Raw genomic sequence first — 15,281 nt, 5'->3', positions numbered from 1 at the left:
TATTGTTATTATAGTGGTGATGATTATTATGCAACGCCACCTTTTTGTGTAGAATAAAGAGTAGAGGGTGTGGATTACAAACCGGTACACAGGAGATGAAGGGAGACTTGCTCAATCCAGTTTATAATCTCAGATTTTGAAGTGCACCTGAACTCTAGCACAGGATTGAAGTAAAACAGAGAGAAATGCATCCTGTATGTATTTAGAGAGTTTACCCTGTCTATTTCCCCCTCATCTGTGACTAATCACTGCTGCAATTTGATCTCTCAGCTGTGTCAGTTTAGGAATCTCATCCTGCCAGGCAGAGCAGATAATTTGTAAACACAGGTTGTTAACCCTATGCCTGCTTCCATGAAAGCAGGAAGTAGACACACTACAGATTTATTGCAGGATTGTATCAGCTGTAACAAAGAAATGTTTTTTTCTTTAAAGATTAATATACTGTTGCTTATCTTTTAGCGCAGGGATTGAGTTCTGAGTTCAGGTCTGTTTAACTGTTATTTCTTATCAAAAGAAAACACCTCTGATTTAATCAATATTTCCAATTGGTCAACAGCATTAACATGAAGTCCCCACCCTCATACCCACTCTATAACAAAGGGGTTGAATGGCTTCTGAAAATATATGACTGAAATGCTTGAAGTGCACCTGTACTGAAAGGGATATGGAGGCTGGCATATGTATTTCCTTTTAAACATCAGTTTCCTGGTGTCCTGCTGATCTCTTTGGCTGCAGTAGTATCTGGATCACGCACTTTAAACAAGCTTAACAGCTAATCTTCAGTCAGTAAAACCTTGATCTGCACGCTTCTTCAGGCTCTATGGCTAAAAGCTGGAGCCGAGGCAGAGGCAAGAGAGGCTCCAGCCTCAGGGCGCAGTGTAGGAGGGGGCACACAACTCACTCAGCTATCATTTCCCTATTGTGTTTGAAGCAGAGAGAAATAAGAAAATGGGATACATGGCAGTGACTGCAGGCCATATAACTAGAGATTAAAGGGAACCTAAACTGAGAGGGATATGGATGTTTCCTTTTAAACAATACCAGTTGCCTGGCAGTCCTGCTGATTTCTTTGGCTGCAGTAGTGGCTGAATCACACACCTGAAGCAAACATGCAGCTAATGCAGTCTGACTTCAGTCAGAGCACCTGATCGGCATGCTTGTTGAGGGGCTGTGGCTAAACGTATAGAGACACAGGATCAGCAGGAGAGTCAGGCAACTGGTATTATTTTAAAAGGAAAAATCCATATCCTTCTTAAGGTGGCCACACACTATACAATAAAATGATCCGATTTTACAGCAATTCGATGAAAACGATCGTATCTCTCGAAAGAATCGAAAGCTTTTTTTTCATTCGACTGAAAAATCCGATCGGAATTCCCGTTTTTTTCGATTTAAATCAAACCGGAATGCCAGATATTTCTGTTCAATTTTTTTAAAGATTGTATGGTGTGTGTTGGATTGTAAGTTTATTAATATACACACCCTAGCAATTTTCTCAGAGTTTCCAATCATTTTTATCATAATTGGGGGAAAAATTGAACATAGGTGTGTGGTACATTGGTCATATTTTTTATTTTGTTACAATCAGTCAGAAAAATTTATTGCAATTCTTAAATTGAACAGATATTTAAAAAATTGTATGGTGTGTGGCCACCTTAAGGTGGCCACACACCATACAATTTTTTAAATATCTGTTCAATTTAAGAATTGCAATCATTTTTTCTGACTGGTTGTAACATTTCATAAATATGACCAATGTACCACACACCTATGTTCAATTTTTACCCCAATTATGATAAAAATGATTGGAAACTCTGAGAAAATTGCTAGGGTGTGTATATTAATAAACTTACAATCCAACACACACCATACAATCTTTAGAGAAATTGAAGAAAAATATCTGGCATTCCAGATCGATTAAAATCGAAGAAAACTGGAAATCCGATCGGATTTTTCAGTCGAATGAAAAAAAAGCTTTCGATTTTTTCGGGAGATGCGATCGTTTTCATCGAATTACTGTAAAATCGGATCATTTATTGTATCGTGTGGCCACCTTTAAGTTTAGGTTCTCTTTAAGTTGTTGGGGGCCCTGGGTCGCCTCTTAGTCCAATAGCAATCAGGGGGCCTGATTCACAAAGCGGTGACAACTCAGTTATCACGCCTAAAAGACTTTAGGCGTGATAACCTTTGCACCGCTGAGTTAGCACCGCTTTGTGCTGGTTATCGCGCGCAAAGGCAATCGCGCAATTCCGCGCACAGCGCCCATAGGGTTTAATGGGCGCATCGCGCGCACTGCCCCGAGCATCACGCGATTGCGCGTGGGAATTTCGCGCGAGTTTCATTTTATCACGCCTAAACTGAGTTTAGGCGTGATAAAGGGCTTTTCACAGGCGTGCAAACACTTTGCACCGCTTTGTGAATCAGGCCCTGTGTGTGAAGGCTTGGGTGGGAGGGATGGATGGGTGCACTTTGGTGTCTCAGCCTTGGGTGATGGAGGACCTTGTCCTGGCTATGGCTTAAAGTATTAGTGGCAGAGGATCAGCAGGACAGCCAGGCAATCTGCATAGCTTAAAATGAAATAAATACAGTATGTCAGCCTCCATATCCTTAGGTTAGGGTTCCAAAAATGACATCGGTGTAGGACATTACTGGTTGTCTGTAGGGTACTAAAACGTAGTCTGTCTGTAGGCTACTTAACCTCAGCAAACGTAGGGTACCAAACTTTAGTGACTGTCTGTAGGATAGTTATCCTTAGCGAAGGTTACCAAACCTTAGTAGGCATCTGTAGAGTATCAAACCTTAGTGGGTGCCTGTAGGGTAGCAAGCATTAGCAAATGTCTTGGATCACCAAAGATCGGTAGGTGTCTGAAGCGTACCCAAAACTTACTAATGGTCTTTAGGTTAGATGCAGGGCTGGATTTGTACTCTTGCCGCCCAAGGCCCCTGTCACCAGCTGCCCCCTTCAGCTGCCGCCGGCCACAATGCAATCATGCACAGAGAGCAAGGTGACTGTTGCACAGGCGGCTAGCAGCAGAGTACCATGGTCAGGTGCTCGCCTGATCTCCTTGCATTGCAGCATTTGCAAGCTTGCAAATACTGCACCAGTTTAGCCTGCTGCTTTGGTGCCCTTGCTCCTGTGGTGCCCTAGGCCAGTGCCTAGGTGACCTTGGCCTAAATCCGGCCCTGGTTAGATACCCTTGATAAATGTGTAAATGATGGGTATGAAACCTTAGTGTGCATCTGTAAAACACCAACACTTTTTGTGGGGTACCAAATGTTTTTGACAGTAGGGTACCAAACTGTATGAAATCAAATCTTAGTGTCTGTCTGAAGGGTACCAAAGAGTGGCATAACTTTGTGGTCCCCGTGATCATGTTCTGAATGTAGGACAGGGGCCCCATAAACGTTTGGTCTTGAGAGTATTTACACCCCTGGTACCAAATTTTAAAGTGAACCTGTAATAAAAAAAAAAGTGGCCCTGGGGGTACTTACCTCTGGAGGGGGTAGCGTCTGGATCCTAGAGACTCCCCCCTTCCTGCTCAAACATCTGGATCCAGTACTGGCTCCCCCTGGCTCAAAGTGGCAATAATATTTACAACTGCCGCTACGCACGTGCGCATTAGCGTCTCTCAGTCCGGATGGAAATAGCTGAGTTGGATCGGATCCACTATACTGCGCAAATGCATGCAGCTCGCCACCACTGTGCAGTAGAGCGGACCCCATCGGGCTCGGCTATTTCCAATAGAGCCCAAGCAGAGGGCTGCTACTGCGCAGGTGCGCACGCCGACAAGCAGCCGACAAGGAGATCCTCGGGGGGTTCCAGCGCTGGATCCCCTTTACTGAGGAGGAAGTGAGAAATCTCTTTAAGATCCAGGGAACCAAACCTGTGTTGCCAGGCCCAGATTTAAATCACAGGAGCCTATAGGCACAAATGGTCTGGCCCCCTAGACTCCGCCCTCCATGAACCTACAAACCCAGCCAAACCACATCACACATGTTCTGGCTGGCCCCACTGTCACTTCTCCCTTACGTCCCCTTCCCAGAGTAGGTAGCCACAGGTGTCCCTTAACTTCCTTGGCGGTAACCCCAAACGTAGTTCGGGGTAAGCCACGCAGGAGGTTTTCGCAGGCCCTGCTGGGCCGATTTGCGTAATTTTCTTTTTGCTGGACGCAGCTAGCACTTTGCTAGCTGCTCCAGCACACCGATCTCCGCCGCCCCGCGCTCGATCGCCGCTATCCACGCCGCCGTAGAGCCCCCCCCTAGACCCCTGCGCTGCCTGGCCTATTAGCGCCAGGCAGCGCTAAGGGGTGGATCGGGACTCCCTTAGATGTCACGACGTCCATGACGTCGGTGACGTCATCCCGCCCCGTCGCCATGGCGACATGGGAAACCCTCCAGGAAATCCCGTTCTTTGAACGGGATTTCCTGATCGCCTATCGCCGGAGGCGATCGGAGGGGCTGGGGGGATGCCGCTGAGCAGCGGCTATCATGTATTATTTTGAGATAAGAAAGAGGGACACTTGAAGATACACACCCACCCCCCACCGTAATACAACCCCCCTGCACACCCCTCGTCATGCATATCACAAAGAATTCAGAAGCAAAAAAGTAATTTTATCACTCGAACCAAACTAGTACTTTCTATTATCAGTATTTTTTCTTCATTTTAACATGACAACGTAACGTTTTGAAAATAAGAAATATATTCATTTAATTTTTGGAAATAAAGTTTAGAGTCCAATAAACACATTTTTAAGTAGAAAATACATATATTTACATAGACATGTACATCAGTCCTGAAAGAGGAACACATGAGGATGAAAGAGCGACAGAGGGACAGGGTTCCCAAAGAGGGACTGTCCCACCAAAAGAGGGAAAATTGGGAACTGTGCTTAATACGGTGTGCAGTGGTGCTCATCCGGATTCCAGATATCCGGGTAACCCAGATATCCGACCTTTTTTCAGCTATCCAATTCGGATTCGGATTCCGGATTTCTGTGCAAATCCGGATAGCTATCTGCGGATATTTGGTCGCATACCCGGATATCCGTGGATATCCGGATCCAAATACTGTAACTAATGAGATTACATCATTGAGCCAATTAGAGGGCTCCCAGCAAAAGCCCTAGCAACCAATCACAGAAGGAAACCCTGGCCAGCCCCACCTGACCTCCTTGAGCCAATCACAGGGCTCCCAGCCTAAACCCTGGCACCCAATCACAGAAAGGAACCCTGGCCAGGCCCCCTGTATAATAAGGAGGGCTGCCATGATTAAAAATCTCGTCCTTGCTTGTGAATGCTCACTGAGAGACATGCTCCAGTGCTGCTGCCTGGCCTAGCAAGTGCTGTATACAGTGATAAACCTAAAGCTGTTCAGTGATTAACACCTTCACTATCACTACACTATTGTTATATTATTAATTAGATAGCAGCTAGCTAGCTTCAATTCATTCAGTGAGTGACAGTCAGAGTGTGCGCTGCAGGCCTGCTGCAGCTGCTATGTGTCTGTGTGTGTGCTGTGCACAGGCCAGGCCAGCCGCTGCCTGCTGGCCAGCTAGCCTAAGCTACAGTATAGGTTAGGTTAGGTTAGGTTAGGTTAGGTTAGGGAATAGGATCACTGTGTTATTGTGTAGTTAGTACTGTAGTACTGCAGTCAGTGCTAGTAGTTGTTAGAGTAGTAGTACTACTGTGTTAGCTTACTACAGAACTGCTGTGCTGTGAGCAGTGCCAGTGCGACAGTTAGTGTGCACTAGCGTCTTCTCCTCTGCTGTCTGCACTTTGCACTTGGCACGTGGCACTTTGCACTTGGCACGTGGCACTTTGCACGTGGCACTTTGTACTTTGCATGTGGCATTTTGCACGTGGCACTTTGCACTTGGCAGTTTACTCGTGGCACTAGGCAGCGGCACTTTGCACGTGGCACTTTGCACGTGGCACTTTGCGCTTGGCACGTGGCACTTTGCACGTGGCACTTTGCACGTGGCACTTTGCACGTGGCACTTTGTACTTGGCACGTACACTTTGCACGTGCCACGTGACACATGCCACGTGCCATGTGCAAAGTGTAACGTGCAAAGTGCAACGTGCAAAGTGCCACGTGCAAAGTGCCACGTGCCAAGTGCAAAGTGCCACGTGCAAAGTGCAAAGTGCCACTGCCAAGTGCCACGTCCGGCATGCCCCTGGCAGACGTTACACCTGCTGCTGCTGCATTGCCCTGCTCCTGCTGCCTGTGCTGCTCACACCGCCAGGGCGCCCCAGGCCACTGCTGCTGTGCTAATACCACCTATATTTAACCCAAAACCCAATTGCTGTGTAATTTTTTGGAGGTGTCTTGGCTGAAAACTGTCATGTCCCAGATGTGCGGTTGGATTTTGGACACAATGTGGGCTGCACGACCGCTGTCTGGAACCTAGTCCTGATGTTAATTGACAGCCTTTTTTTTTGGGGGGGGGGGAGATTTTAAGTCCCCACATCATCAATTCGTGTTAAAAATCACATGATGCTACATGCCTCATTTACCCTTAAAAACGTTTTTAAAGCAATTTAAAGGCCACTTTCGGTTTCCCTATCCAGATATCCGAATCCGCCCGGATATCCTGGATACAGGGGTCGGATATCCGATTCTATTCGGATACCCAAAAGTTTGGATCTGGATATCCGATCCGGATCCGGATATCTGGGTATCCGCTTCAATTCGGATTTTGAAAAGGGGTATCAGAGCACCCCTGACGGTGTGTACCTCTGGCTACCTAATACTTAGTAGCTAGAGGTGCCCCCAGTTATTAGGTAACTAAGAGTGCCCCCAAATGAAGGGAGATCTTGTCAGTAGAATGCAGAGAGCTGGGTGAGTAACCTCTCATTTACACTCTGCATAGGGAAGGAGGGAGGTACTAGGGAAGGAGAGTGAGCCTCCTTTCCATCATCAGGCGCCTGTAGGCACAAGCCTACAATGTCTAATTGTAAATCTGGTCCTGTCTGCAGCTATAATAATAATGTAAATCTCAGAGGATTTGTGTAGAGCACCAGATCTCTGAATGTTTTCACATCCCTTTGGTCATTTTGTCTTATTGTCTCTCCCCACTACACCTTCCTAACTCAGATTGTTTTTTAACTAAATGTCTGATCTGGCATGCTGTGATATTCCAGATTTGTGTAATGTAAATGTGATAAATGAGGACTCCTGTAGGTGTACAGGCCATGAATTATTTATTGACGGGTGTAAAATGACATGTCTATGCTAACTGTTTTCCAAACCTTCTGTCTGCAATTCACAAGACTCTGGTTATTTGTATCATTGTACATCCATTGTTTGATATGCTGCCTTTGATCTGCCAGAGGTATTCAGGTGTCAAATGATGTCCCCAAATGCTTCTCTGCAGTGACTGTCAGGCGAAGTCACAGAAGGAACAGTGAGTACAGTGAGTACAGCCACAGAGGGCGATCACAGCAGCACCAGAGAGGGGGCAGAAGGCTGGCAGGCCGGGAACAGAGTGTTAACAAAGGATTGAACTTCATTCCAACAGTAGCTGATACCCCCTTTCCCATGAGAATTCTTTATCGTTTCTCAGATAGACCATCAGGGGGGTCTGTATAGCTGATATTGTGGTGAAACCCCCCCCCCCCCCCCCCCCCAGTGTAATGTCATGACCATAGACCAGAGAGTTTGCTGTCTGTGAACCTAGTTGCAGTGTGAGAAATAATGGCTTTTTCTTGCCAAGTTGCCAAGCAAGCAATCTCTCCCTCTGTGCATGGAACTCTCATTAACAAACATTCCATACAGATCACCTGGCAGAGCCAAAGATGTCACCAGTTACCACCAGTGATACATTTCAGAATGTAAATTGGGGAGAGGAAAGATTTTACAGTGGGCAAACACTGACTAAATCATCTATGAATGAATATTTTTTTTTTTTATGTATTATGTTAATTTCACTACAGTTCCTTTTTTAAGCCCCCCCCCCCCCCCACACACACACACACACGACCAGGATATTATTTGCAATTTAGGCCACTGCAGCTTGCACACAAGTGATTCCCCCCCCCCCCCTTTTTCTGCCCACCAACAGAGATTTATGTTGGCGGGCTCTGATCGCTTGCAGGATGCTTATTTATTTATTTATTTTATTTTACCTTCTTTTTTTTTGATGAATTTACGTATTTATTTATTTATTTTTACTACAAGCCCTCCCTCCCCTTGCCAGCCAATCACTGCTGTCCTAGGCATCAGCTTATGACAGGCGATTGCTCCTGTTGCTCTGTAGGGGACGGCTGAGTGACACGGCTGTCCCAAGTACAGGGCTGCCTTAGATCGCAGTGCTGTACATTGTAAATAGACGCAATTTTGCCGTCTAACAGTCTCCTAGCAGTGATCGCTGCTGGGAGATTGATGATGGAGCGGAGTCCACCTGAAAACTTTTGGTCCCAGAGCCTTCTGTTATGCTGCTCCTACATTATGGAACTCCTTACCTCAGCAGATTAGGACAGCTCCATCTCTGGACGTGTTAAAATCCAGACTGAAAACCCACCTGTTCAGTTTGGCATTTGCAGAAATATTCATCCTACTACCAACTACTAAATCTGAGAGAGCCTAAGCGCTTTGAGTCCTATGGGAGAAAAGCGCTATAGAAATGTTATTGTTATTTTTAAATGCAGAGTAAAATACAGGCAGCGGGACAGGTCCCCCTCATTCCTCTTCTCCATAGCCGTGTCCATGGCAAGCAATCACCATGTGGCTTACGGTGCCTGTCACATGATGGGAGCTGTATGGTGATTGGCTGCACAACAGAGAGATAAACTAAAATGGGGAACGAAGAAGACCTGTCCTGCCAACGAAATCAGGTAATGTATAATGCTCCACTACCACCACACTGCATTTAACTCTGCATTTGCTGACAGAAGTGAGCCCCCTTAGCCCAGAGCCCCAGAAACATAGGGGGGGGGGGGGGGCAGCAAATCTTTCTTGGGGTTCCCAGCAGTCTGTAGTTACGCCCCTTTGCATACATACCTTTAATCTAAAGCTTTCTTTTTTGAGGTTAGCTAGTCTTTAACCTCTTTAGCAGTAGCCCCGAGTCTGGAAAACTGCAGCTCAGAGCGGTAACCCTGAGCCTGACTTGTGGTAGTCGGCGGGATGTTAATGCAGAGCATAGCGTGCAGCGGACTTTGTAACTCACCTCCCGAGATCCAGATGCCGACAGCCATTCTCCTTCCGGTTCTCGGAGGCTCTGGATCCCTCTGGTGAGATCACTGTCTATCATTATGACAACAGCCGGCGATCTCACTATAGGGTTATAGTGCCACCCGGAGGACGGAGGGATAATTGCAGTGCTGGGTCCCGGGGAGGTGAGTAAGTGCAGGGGCTGTTCCAGGCTCTCTCAGGGTATGATTTTTTTTCTTGCTTTTAGGGTCTAAAAGCTAATGAAAAAATTGTACCTTTTTTTCTGCTGGGCAGACTTGGCTCGCTTTTGCCACTCGATTCTCCCGCTCGATCGTTTTGCCGCTCGACTCCGCAGTCAATTCTCTTATCTTCTGCTTGTTTTTCTTATCTTTTTCCATTCACTTCAATCCAAAATCGAGCGGCGAAGCGATCGGACATGTCGGAAATTATCTATCGAGCCATCTTAATGGCTCAAAATAGAGCCATGTATTCCCAGCATTAGATCATTAAATCAGGAAAGAATCATACTGCTAGGGAGGTTAAAGTAGAACTCTAGGCTTGGAGCTGAAAACACAAGACAAATAACATTTTTATCGCACTTCTTTCCTGGTGGATTCAAAGTGCCAGAGCTTCAGCCAATAGGACACGCTGTATAGGCAGTAGCAGTGTTGGGTAGTCTTGCCCAAGGTATCCTACTTAATATGCAAGGATACAGAGGCGCCAGTAGGATAAAACAAGATAAAAGGTTTAAAACGGTTTAGGTGGCGGTGGTGGACCGTCCACACACAAACAGACAAAAAATCGCTGTTGATTGTAGAAAAAAAAAATTCACAATTTATTCACATACTCCTACATAAAAGTGCAACGCGTTTCACGAGCAAACATCCCGCTTCATCAGGCAATAAACGAACGGAGTATCTCACAGCTCTGAGTATATTGATAGCTTGGCACCTCTGTACAGAGGTGCCAAGCTATCAATATACTCAGAGCTGTGAGATACTCCGTTCGTTTATTGCCTGATGAAGCGGGATGTTTGCCCATGAAACGCGCTGCACTTTTATGTAGGAGTATGTGAATAAATTGTGAATTTTTTTTTTCTACAATCAACAGCGATTTTTTGTCTGTTTGTGTGTGGACGGTCCACCACCGCCACCTAAACCGTTTTAAACCTTTTACCTTGTTTTATCCTACTGGCGCCTCTGTATCCTTGCATATTAAGTTGTCCACCCTTGGTGGAAGGGTGATATACCCTCTTTTCCTATCTACAGAGAGCGACATCTTAGTCCTGAGTGGGGTCAGGCTTAATCTCCCCACCTGCGTATACAGTGGTTGCCTTAGAGCAACCCAGGTTTGTAAGTATAATACTTACTTTTAACATTTTTCTCTATTTATACAACATACTACACTATATTGGGCTCTCGGTCTCCCTTTTCTTATCCTACTGAATAGGTGCTGGCTTACTGAACATGGGGACAGAGGGGAGAAAAAAAGCACACACTGTGATACTAGTAAGTGAGGGCTCTAGGCACTATAGGAAAGGTCTCACCTGGTTGTCGAGGCTGGAGAAACCTATATACAGTAGGTTTGCCAGCTGTCACGCCTGTATAGGTTTTTTCCAGCCTTGACAACCAGGTGAGACCTTTCCTATAGGGCCTAAAGGCCCATACACATGGGCTACAACTGTTGCTGGAAACACATGGCGCGCGCATGTTGCGGCAACAGGTCCTCCATGTGTATGAGGCGCGCGCAAGCAACTGTTGCTAATCAGAGCTGTCTCCAGGCGATTGACTTGTTCAATCCCCAGCAACAGCTGTTGCAGCAACCGTCCCTAGTCTCAAGTCGGTGCGGTCGTGTGTATGCTAGTCTCTAGCAACTCTTGTGAATCCGACAGTTCATTGGACCTGCGACAGAAGTTGCTGAGCAACAGTTTCCGCTATGTTGCAGACAGGTTGTTGCCGCGTGTATACAATCGTTGCTTGTATACAACTGTCATTGCTGGAGACTTTCAACTGTTGCTTGTCTCCATGCAACTGCAGACATCCATGCCTCATGTGTATGTAGCTTAAAGCCTTCACCTACTAGTATCACAGTGTGCGCTATTTTCCTGCCTTCAGTCTCCATATCCAGAACTATACAGGTAGCAGCACCTGTGATACAAGGGGACCCGCAGATTGTTCTCTGATAGTAAACTCTACTACCAGAACCCACGGGCTTACTGAACAGGCAGAGCCAAGATCTGAGCCCTGGTCTCATGTGTCAGAAGCAGAGCCCTTAAAGAGAGTCTGAAGCCAGATAAAAAATGGCTTTTTAGCTTATATTAAGCAGGGGCATGTTTGCCCCTGCTAAAATGCCGCTATCCCACGGCATAACGAGGAGTCTCTACTCCCCAAATCCCCCCTGCTACCGGGGAGCGCTTCCGTGTGAGGCAGAGCTATGAGCTGCAGCCCTTCCTCACAAGCGTCTATCAGTGGCGGATCTCCGCCTCTCCCCCACCCCTCTCAGTCTGCCTTCGCTGATAGGGGAGGGGGAAAGGCGGAGATCCGCCGCTGATAGACGCGTGTGAGCAGGGCCGGTCCTGGACTTTCTGCTGCCTGAGGCAAAGATCGTGAAGGCGCCCCCCCCCCCCCTGGGCCCCCCGTGCCCCTCCCCCCACCCCGCCCCCTCCCCCCCCTCCTTAAAGCAAAATTAAAGAATTAAATTAAATTAGAATCCTCATCCTCCTCCTTCCCAGCCACAGCCATCCTCATCATCCTTCTCCCCAGCCACGGCCATCCTCATCATCCTTCTCCCCAGCCACGGCCATCCTCATCATCCTTCTCCCCAGCCACGGCCATCCTCATCCTCCTCCCCAGCTACGGGCACCCTCATCCTCCTCCCCAGCCACGGCCACAGCCATCCTCATCATCCTCCTCCCCAGCTACGGGCACCCTCATCCTCCTCCCCAGCCACGGCCACAGCCATCCTCATCATCCTCCTCCCCAGCCACGGCCATCCTCATCATCCTCCTCCCCAGCCACGGCCATCCTCATCATCCTCCTCCCCAGCCACGGCCATCCTCATCATCCTCCTCCCTAGCCACGGCCATCCTCATCCTCCTCCCCAGCCACGGCCATCCTCACCCTCCTCCCCAGCCACGGCCATCCTCACCCTCCTCCCCCCCACCCACAGGCACCCTCACCCTCCTCCCCACCCATTCCAAATAAATATCCCACCTCCTCCACACCAGTCAGTGACTGCACATACATTAAAAAGATACAAAAAACGGAATCCGACCCGACCCGACCCCAGCAGCAGCCAGAGGCCCAGAGGCAGCCGCAGCCCGCAGCAAAGTGACTCACTGGGGATGGTGCGGTGGGGTCCGGCAACGATGATGGCGGAGGGCAGGCCAGGCGTCGGGCACACGAGCCAGCCCAGCATCCATCTTGCGCCGGCGGCAAGAGGGCAGCGGGCTTGCTCCTCCATGCTCCATCTCTGGGCGGGCAAGGCCGGGGGGGCAACGGCGGTCGGCGGGCTCAATTTGTCACGGTCACGGGCGGTAGCACTGACTCAGTGACCGTGACTATCATGGCGGGTAGCGGGCGGAGGCAGCGTGACTCCTCCAGACTCCGGTTACTTCCGTCCCGTTTCCGGATTCTGCAGGCGCAGGAGCGGAGGCAGCGCAGCGGTGCGTGCAGCCAGGAGAGGCCTAGACCTAGTAGGCCGCAGAGCTGCCGCCCGCCTCAGGACTCGGAAGTCCGGCATGGTGGGTGGGGTGGGCCGGGCGTGGGCGGCACGTCAGTCAGGGCTGGTGCGCCGCGGCCGCGTCACAGTCTGTGCAGCCAGGCCAGGGTCACTGACTCACCGATTCAGTGTGCTGCCACTGCCAGCAGGGTCGGATGGAGACTTCACTGCAGCACTTGAGGCGGCCAGGCGGGCGGCGGCGGTAGCACAGTGCCACTTCCCCAGTCACAGTGACCAGTCCAGTCTCTCCAGAGGGCGGCAAGAACCAGGCGCAGGCACTTCCTCTTAATGCCTGGTGCCGCCCCTCCACTTCCTGCCGCCTGAGGAACCCGCCTCACCCCGCCTCATGGGCGGGCCGGCCCTGCGTGTGAGGCAGGGCTGCAGCTCAAAGCCCTGCCTCACACAGAAGCGCACAGGGGCAGCAAAATCCACGACTAAGTTGGAGATTTGGGCGCTAAAGACCCATCGTTATGCCGCGGGATAGCGGCGTTTTAGCAGGGGCAAACATGCCCCAGCTGAATATAAGTTAAAAAGCCATTTTTTTTCTGGTTTGAGACTCTCTTTAACTAGTACACTATCCTATGTGAGGAAAACATCATACTGAATCTTGCCCCCGGCATTGTTAATATAGTCAAATGTGTCCCTACAAATACGAGGAGGTGGAAGTGAGGTGGAAACAGAGTCTACATCTTCCCAGTACACAGAGGAAGCTGAAGACCAGGAGGTTACGAGAAGACCTAATAGTGAACACCTTGGGGGACTCCAGTCTCATTACTCACCTTGTCTCATAGGAGAAACAGATCTAACTACATACACTGCCTAATAAATTAAAGTGACCTTTTGTGTTCTCTGTAAAGGACACCTTACATCCTAGACTGTGCATTATAAATGCAGGCATACCACAGCATAGAACATGGCTAGGTTAGTTTTGTTTTTAAATCTTTTTGTTATGGCAAGATAGAAAAACAGCCTGTAACAGCCAAGATCACATCTTTACAAATACAGCCACTTTTTATAAAAATAACATAGCACACAATCAGTCAACACATCAGTCCTTTGCAACAAAGCATAAACATTGAAACAATGATCATGGTTATGATGTGCTACGAGAATAAAGACAAAAAGAAAGTTGATTAGTATAAAAACCAAACCAAAATCAACTTGCCATATATGATTGTACAGTATCACTCTCCACTGCCTTCACTACTCTTCCCAAACCTCCAGGTGGTTGTTTAGAGAAGTTATAATAGTGTGCCCTTTAGACTTATAATTTCTTGTATCCTCTATGGGTCTACATTCTTCCCTCCCCCCTCCCCCCCCCCCCCCCCCCCCCCATTTATTTATAGTGTTTTCAGTTTGGCCAGTAGAGTTAGCATGCATAATTTCATATTTAAAGTTTACATTCACTATCTGAATAATTTCAGGTAAGGTGGGGCAGACTGAGTCTTTCCAATGCCTCGATATAGCAACCTTTGTGGCCAGTAAAATATTGGCAATCAGTAATCTGTATTGGGCAGGTATAATGTCCAGGCCTAAATTCAATAGAGCTAGGGCTGGGGCCTTAGTGATTCTTATACCAAGTAAGTCTCTTATAAACTGAAAACATTGTGCCCATAGTCTTTTAATAAAAGGACAGCTCCACCACACATGTAACAATGTTCCTTCTTTGGAGCAATTCCTCCAGCATCTATCAGAATGAGAGGCAGATATTAATGAGAGTTTCCTTGGGGTGATGTAATGATCTGCTCAGCTGTCTGCACGGGCAGACAGCTGTTTGACCATTCTTTAGGTCTAAATGCTACAGGTCTCTGGAAAAGAGACTTGTCTTCGTTTTGCAAGTTTCAGGTTGCTCTGCTGAGGAATTTGCATACACTTTTCATGCAAATTGCCTAGCTGCCTCCTTTCATGGCTTGCAGTATAAATAACTTTTGCTTCCAGAATCCCTTGCTGGTCATGATAGTTTGTTGCTAAACTCTCCTGGAGTGTCAGCCTTGCTAGTGTTTGCTAAAGATTATCTTAGAGTATTCCTTGGGACTGCACTAGGCATCCCTTCTAGTGCAGTCAGGTTGTATTATCTGTACTGCCTTGTTCTGTCTCTCTGTCTCGATTGTCTTGTCACCAGCGGTGGTCGACAGGAAATCATTCTGTCTGTCTGGGAGTGTAAGTCAGAGCTGCGGTTGCTACTGGCTGCTCCATCTGTCTGGATTGCATTAGCCCTAGTGGTAGTGGCAGTGCTTCCTTCTGTATTCTGCCTTAGTAGTGCTAACCAGAGCAGCGATTGCTACTGGTTGCCCCATCTGTTTGTCTGTCTGGATCGCATCCGCTCTAGCGGTAGAATCGGTGGTTCCTTTTGTGTTCTGCCTTAGGGGTGCTAGCCAGAGCAGCGGTTGCTACTGGTGGCCCCATC

General features: G+C 48.0%; 1 protein-coding gene across 1 annotated transcript in view; it reads left to right on the top strand.

The window, feature by feature from the left end:
* The window catches only part of KCNV1 (potassium voltage-gated channel modifier subfamily V member 1), a 40,880-nt gene that overhangs the window by 1,849 nt on the left and 23,750 nt on the right, over positions 1-15,281 (top strand). The window lies entirely within an intron of this gene.

This window comes from Hyperolius riggenbachi, chromosome 5, assembly GCF_040937935.1.
Source record: "Hyperolius riggenbachi isolate aHypRig1 chromosome 5, aHypRig1.pri, whole genome shotgun sequence".
In the NCBI taxonomy this organism is placed as follows: Eukaryota; Metazoa; Chordata; class Amphibia; order Anura; family Hyperoliidae; genus Hyperolius; species Hyperolius riggenbachi.
The sequence above is the reverse complement of the archived record's forward strand: the minus strand, read 5'-3'. Positions and strand labels throughout refer to the sequence as shown.